Below are 7,685 nucleotides of genomic sequence, written 5' to 3' on the forward strand. Positions count from 1 at the left end.
CATCTTTGTGGTGATAGATGACAAAGGGGGAGAGAGACTGATTAAAGCTTTAGGATATTTGTCATTTTTTGGCTTTTCTTTGCACCTGAAGATATGTACTACAGGCTGTAGTTTGTGAGCTTCATTGATGTATATCTTGAGTTTGAAATAGATTGTATCATGTGAGAGATAAGACTCACTTATGCTTTATCTATGTATCTCTTGAGACATAATATTTATTTATATTATATTAGTGGCTTGTGGACTTGAGAAAATGTGTAATGAGTGCTATATGTGACTTACATGTGTTATATTTATTTTCATAAGGACTATGCATGCTAGAATGAAAATATTTGATGTGATGTCTTTATATTTATTCTTGTGTGATATATCTTGACATATGCATCATGGTTTTACTTTATCACACACACATGCACTCCACGGATGCAATGATTTAGGGAGAGTCTCCTATATATTTTAGTATGTGCAATTGACATTTGAGGTCATTTCATAAATTCTAATCACAAGCACATATTAAGGGGGAGCCTCTCATAAATCATTAAACCCAAAAGTTTAAATGTTTATATTCTTTTGTAAGCTTTAATCAAGTTGTCATCAATCATCAAAAAGGGGGAGATTGAAAGTGCATCTAGCCCTTTAGTGGGTTTTGGATGGCTGAATGACAACGTGATTAAAGGTCTAACCCATTTGCTAAGTGTGGACAGGTAATAGGATATCTCACAGGTATTTAATGAAAGCCAAAATGATGCGTTGTTGTATAAAATAATCTAGTTCAAGCACAAGACAACAATACAGATGGAATTCATGCTAAGGCTTATTTATTGTAGGATTTCTATGTACTATGTAAAAGCAAGCTCGTAAGAATTAATTAATGAGACATGAGGGTTTGCATATGGAATGGTCTCATATTTGAAGCTTGCTAAATTGAAATGAAAAAGATAACAATACAAATGAATGGTTGATTCAACACAAGATGTGACTTGATGGCTTGAGATATGAAGATAGCAAGGAAAGGCTTTAAGGTACTAAGCAAGGGTGAAGGGCAAGCGATGGCTTGGCGGCTGAAGAACCTAGCTAGGGTGAAGAAGGGAGTACTTGTATTTAGTTGAGGTACTAATCAAGCTACGATGGTCATATTGATGTGGAGGATCAAATTTATATTGGACAAAGTGTTTGAAGTGACTTGATGCATTTAGAGTTATTCATATTTGATGAATGGAATCAAGTCATGTGCTCAAGATGGCTATGCTCAAGTGACAAGATCAATATCAACATGTTGGCACCCTTACTTGATGAAGATTGAAAGAGATAGCATTAATTTAAAAGAGGTCAACTCAAGCGGTATAAATTCATTTTTCCTTTAATATTGAGTTTAATAGGTATGTCATACTATTAAGAGGGATGCATCATGTTGATAGATAATGTTTCATAAGTGCTCAAGCCAACCCATGTGAGTTTTGAGTATTTGAGAGACAAAAGAGCTAACTGATTTCTTGCTGGTCTGGCAATAACGGACGTGTTCGATATTTACCCAGCAATGGTAAAATTGTTGTTCTCGGGTTGGTTCATCGGGAGTTCTGACATAAGTTAGGAGTTTTGACGATCAGGAGTTCTGATGTCTCGTGCTTTAACTAGCTTGGAGAGTTCACTATGGTATTCATACCGGACGTGTCAGGTATGGATGATCAGTGGCCAACGACTAGTTTTCAAATGCCTTGAGAGTCAGGAGTTTCGACATAAGTCAGGAGTTCCGACATAAGTTGGGAGTTCCGACGGTTAGAAGTTCCGGCATGAGTAGGGAGTTCCGACAACTCACAAACTTCAACTCAGTTACTTAGTTTTCAAATATACTGAGGGTCGGGAGTTCTGACGTGAGTCGAGAGTTCTGACTGTCGGGAGTTCCGGCATTCATCATGAGTTCTGACGCCTCACATTGACACTGTAACTTAGTTACCGTTGGCGTAGTGTAAGTCATACCGGACGTGTTCGGTATGTCCGGTTTGGTAATGGCTATAAAACGGCTAGTTTTTCCATGGGGGTTATAAATACCCCCAAGCCTCTACCTTTGGAGGCTGCTGATTCTGCTAGTTTCTATCCACGTTTTTTTAGCCTTGCCAACTCTCCCAAACCCTCTCTTTGTGAGTGTGTGATCCAAATAGCAGAATCCATTTGTGGGTTAAGAGAGAATTTGAAAAAGAGAGCAAGCCACCACTTGAGCACTTGTGCATATTGTCTATTTCATGATTCGTATTTGTTACTCTTAGACTCTTTGGTCCTAGACGGTTAGGCGTCGCTAGAGAGCACCTGAGAGATTGTGATGTGCCTCGAAAAGTTTGTAACAGTTGATTCCGTGGCCTCGGAATCAACTAGTGGAAGGAGAAAAAGGAGTTGGAAAAGACTCCGGCTAGAGTGACCTTCGTGGTATCCTCTAGGGCTGACCTTCGCTGGGTCGCTCGCAACCCCCTCAACGGAGAGTAGGATTCGAACGAGTTCAAACTTTGGTAAAACAAATATCGTGTCTCAATTCATATTTCATTCAATATTTGTGTTGCTCTTGCTCTTGTACAGGTTATCTGTGTATATTATCATATCTAGTAGGTACCTACAATTTGATTTAAAGTTAGAAATCGAAAGAAGCAAGTTTAGGGCTGTTCCACTGAAACCGTGTATACCAGACATGTCCGGTATAGCTACCAGACACGTCCGGTATTGATCACTGTGACACGCTATTCTGCAGAACACATGCATACCGGACACGTCTGGTATACCTACCGGACACGTCCGGTATTTCCTGCCTATGCTGAATATATTCATTCTCTGTTCTAACTTTGTATTGCAGGGTTGTAACTTCTATATATATTCTTTATACTTTGTTTACTCTGTGGCAAACTTATGAGGGGTGGTACTACACTTAATTTGAAGTTTCCATTTTGGAAACTCTCTTTACTAATCATTTCCGCATTTAAAGGTGTTAATTTTTAGAAATGCCTATTCACCCTCCCTCTAGGCGGCATCCTAGGTCCTTTCAATTGGTATCAGTGCAAGGTTCTCACCTAAAGCTTTACCGCCGTGAGAAAAATATGTCGACACCTATCGAGTTGGAGTCGGTGCTTCTCCAAAATGATGGTTCAAACTTTCTACCTTGGTCAATTCATGTACTCAATGCTTTTAGGGATATTAGTCCTCTTGTTGAGCATATTGTGGATGCAAGCATAACTCTTCCTATAGTTGATTAGAGCAACTACAAAAATTTGTCAAAAGAGAAAGAGATATGTGTGCAACTCAATGCTCAAGCTATTAATGTCATTTTGAGTACATTAAGTGTAGAGGTTCAAGATGAGGCAATCTTCAATGGACAACCACCTTCAGAGAGTGCTCATCTCATTTGGACTAGACTTTTTTATTTATATGGAAAATCCAAATGTGATGATGCATTTGAGATTGAGTCAATGGAAAGTATGTCCATTGTGTCTTCATGCAGCAAGGAAGCCTCACAAGACCTCAAGAGCACCGAGCCAGAGCAAAAAGTGCAAGCAGTGCATGACTTGTTGTCTGCCTGCACATACCGGACGTGTCTGGTATGTCTACCAGATGTGTTCGGTATGGCCGAGGCAGCAGAATAACAAACAGCTGTTTGCAATGATGCTCAAGCCCAGTGGCGACCAAGTGATGAGTCAACCTCAGTATCTCATGATACTCATCACTTGTGTCTCATGGCCAAGAAAAGCAAGAAAAAGAGTAATAAGAAAGATCAAGAAAAGGAGAAAGCACAAGTAGATGATTAAGATGAGAGTGATGTTGAAGTTGAAGACAACTACAACCTTGATCATCTCAACCACAAAGACAAGTTCATCATCATGAAGATAGTTGAAAAGAATAATAAGCTTGAAGAAGAGATTGAGAAGTAAGAGCAATCACTTCAAAAGCAAGAATTGTTTCTCATCTCCAAGATGGAACAACTAAAGGCTCTAAGTGAAAGGTATGAAAAATTATCAATTGAACATGCTTTAGTTACTAACTCCTCTTCTAGTGTTTCACAACTAGAGAAGGAAAACTTTGAGCTCAAGGCAAGGCTAGATGAACTATCAAGCAAGTATAATGTGCTACAAGCAAACTATGTTCATCTAAAGTACTCTCATGATGAAGTAGTAGAATCAAGCATCATGCTTGAGGTAGCTCATGAGGTTGTGATCACATCGGTAAAATTTTCTCAACCTCTTACACATTCACTCACTAGTACACCATCTCAATTAAATATTTCTTGTATTAATGAGTGTGCTCATCAAGCAAGCCAATCTTCAATTGAGCTAAATCTTATAGAAAACATAGAGCTCAAAGAAGAGGTGAAAAGGTTAAAGAAAGATAAGATTCGGTTGAAGGGTAGGGAGAAAGCACAACCTTCTCAAGATAACCGTGATACCATGGTGAAGAAGCTTGAGAAGGGTTCAAACCTTGCTTCCTCCAAAGCCCAACAAAAGAATCACATTTTAAGTAAGGCCAACACAACCAAGAGCAAGAAACGTGGAAAAAGGTTATGCTATGGTTGTGGATTATATGGACATGAGTGGGCAATGTGTCCACATAAAAGTTGGTCTGACAAGTGTGAAGTGGCTGAACAAAAGGCCTCAAACAAGTTGGCCAACCAAAAGAAAAGTGATGAACAAAGCGCTTGTCTCATGAGCAAGAAATTGGGGCATCCTACCAAGAAATGTCCAATGTACAAAGAGGCAAGAAAGGGAGCCCAAGTTGCAACAAGAAGATGCTATGGATGCAATGAGATGGGCCACAAGGTTTATAGATGTCCATACAAGCAAAACAAGCAGAGAGCAAACAAAGGCCGCATATGATATGCTTGTAGAAGAAAGGGGCATCTAAGCTATGAATGCCCAAATGGTAACGCTCCTAAGCCGAACACATTTGTTTATAATGATAAGCTTAGGAAGACCACAAATGAAGTTAGCACTAGCAAGGTGATGTGTTCACCACAAACTAGTGCTAAAGCCATTTGGGTGCCTAAGCACTTGTTGACTAACCGAAAAGGACCCAACAAGAGTTGGGTACCAAAGTGTGCTTAGGTTAATGATGTAGGTACTTGGTGATGAGATGAAGGCTTTGGGGTGGTTGAGCAAGTAAATTAAAAATATTCACTCAATCTATCAATCAATTCTCATCATAATCTTCTATATGGTTGACCTAAATATAATTTAATGAATATATCATTTACTTTATCTTCACCATTGGTAACAATTACCTAAACCTTATAGGATAGCCACTTTATTTGTTTTGTGCTCAATGACTCACAAATAGGCATATTCGTGGAAAATTGAAAGTGGCTAATTAGTTTTACTTAACAATTATTATGATTGCAATATGATGCTTTTAATAGCTCTCTAGTAGAGCAATTCATTTGTTGAGATGTAGGTATACAATAAATAATAGAGCTAGACGAAGAATCACAAGCAGCGAATTAATTATTTCTGTCCTGCACCTATCGGACGTGTTCGGCATGGCCAGGGACAGAAAGAAAGTTTTTCTGTTCTGCGTATTCCGGACGTGTCCAGTATACCTACCGGATGTGTCCGATATTGCAGGAAACAGAGCACTGATGGAATTGCAACTGAGTCTTTGATCCATATATTTTCATATATCCTCAATTTACTTCGAAGCTTGTGGTTTACCAAATCTAAGTGAATTGTGAGCATCTCTTGAACTCAAATCTTGAATATGGTAAATTATTTGGTTGTGGTTCAAAATAGAAAATTGACTTTCAAATTCTTAATAGAATAAAGTGCTAATTGAAAGTCATTCAAATTACTTAAAGCACTTATTTAGGGGGAGCTCAGTTTCTATTTTGTACCTTGTGGACTAACAAATTTATCTAGCATTCTTTATAGCCCTTAGGATGAAAAATTGATTTCATATCTAGCATGATTATTTAGCAATCAAGGTCAACATAAAAATTATCATGCTATGTATCTTCTTAGTGGTATTCTTGTGGGCGCGAGGCAAATGTATGTTTTTACATACATGCATTGTAAGTGCATCTAAGGCCCTTTATATGTTAGAATGTGCATTTGTGTGACATAGGAGAGATGCTTTTCAAAACTCATTACTAGCATGTGTAGGTGGTGTAAATTTGAAAAATTATTTGAATCTTGGTCTTTGTGACCTAGCCTTGTCATGTGATAATTATAGCTCTCCTTAATTGTTTGATTGGCTAATTACACATGACATGGCTTTCTTAAGTCCACAATCTACTATGTCTCACAATCTCTCTCTCAAGTAATCAAAATCTATATATGCCAAATATTTGGAAAAGAGAAGTGATACTCATGGCATTTGGATAAGAAAAGTATTTACACCTTGTTTGGATGAAGGACATACATGTTTTTGGATCAAGAAATGAAAGAGAAGGGGATTGGAATTAAGTGAATGAAATTTGGAAAAAGATTAGCCAGCCCGCAAATACCAGATGTGTTCGGTATGAGTGGGGTTATAAAACAACCGGTACCCCTTCGGCCAAGATAGTTTCTCCTCCTTCCAGCCAACCCAGCCGCCTCTCCTCGACCTCCATTAGCAATTTCGAGTTTCCACCATGAAAAGAAAGAGAGGGAGATTGGATCGGAGGAGATTTGCATCAAGATCGAAGACTCCGGGACTTGGATTTCCAATCGTATCTTCATTCACTCTCTTAAGGTACCCTAATGTCGGACCTCATCCAATCTAAACAGTTAGGGCATGATTTTAGAATTACCTGTCTAGAAGCAATGCCCAAAGTTTGGATTGTATTGGTTGAAGATTGGGTGAAGGACCCCGGTTAGGGTTGCTGTCCGCTCATACTGGAACTGAACGTGTTCGGTATGGAACAGCAGAGAAGATTTTGCTCCCTTATTTCAATCTTCTCAGTGGTTGATTCTTAGAACTAAGTTTAGTTGTCTATTGTGTTTTGTGAACCTTGTTGACCTAGTTTGGTTGAGGTGATTACAAAGCATAGGATAATTACTCTTATTTCTATGTTTCAACTAAAATAAGCTATCGTTTGGGCATGTATATAAAATTCCTTGCAAATCTTTGGATACAGGACAGTAGCTATGAGCGGAAGACAGGAGCCTAGGTTCAAGCATAGGCATGATCCAGCACTAGAAAAACACAAGAAGGCAAGACATGAAATGCATCCTAGATATAGTCAGCAGGACCAAGGGACTCTCCAGGGCTACTAGGGGTGATCCACAGTACAAAGAGGAAGACAATAGTTCTTCCTCTAACATAGATACAGAGGAGTATAGAGTGGAGCCCAGTATTAGAAAGAGGAAGATCACTGACATAGATTCAGATGGTGGCAGCTCAAATGATGAGCAAGAGATTGAGGAGGAGCAGGCTGTACCTCCAGCTCAGCACCAGCCAGGTTAGGGTATGCACTATGGTTTACTTGAGCCACATCCACCTAGTGTACCCTCTTATGTCGCCAGAGTTGACTATCAAGGGAAAGGCATGACCAGAAGGGTCAGAGATGAAAGAAGAATTGATCCAAGGGGCTTGTCTAGGATTCAGTTTGATCATCGATTTCAGACAGCCTTTCATATGGACTTCTACACCAGTGTGATCCTAGCCAGGAACCTAGTGATTGCTAGGTCTTAGTGGATTGACTAGTAGTACGTCAGAGATTTGCATAAGGCCTCCATTGA

Source organism: Miscanthus floridulus, chromosome 4 (genome assembly GCF_019320115.1).
Source record: "Miscanthus floridulus cultivar M001 chromosome 4, ASM1932011v1, whole genome shotgun sequence".
Taxonomy (NCBI): domain Eukaryota; kingdom Viridiplantae; phylum Streptophyta; class Magnoliopsida; order Poales; family Poaceae; genus Miscanthus; species Miscanthus floridulus.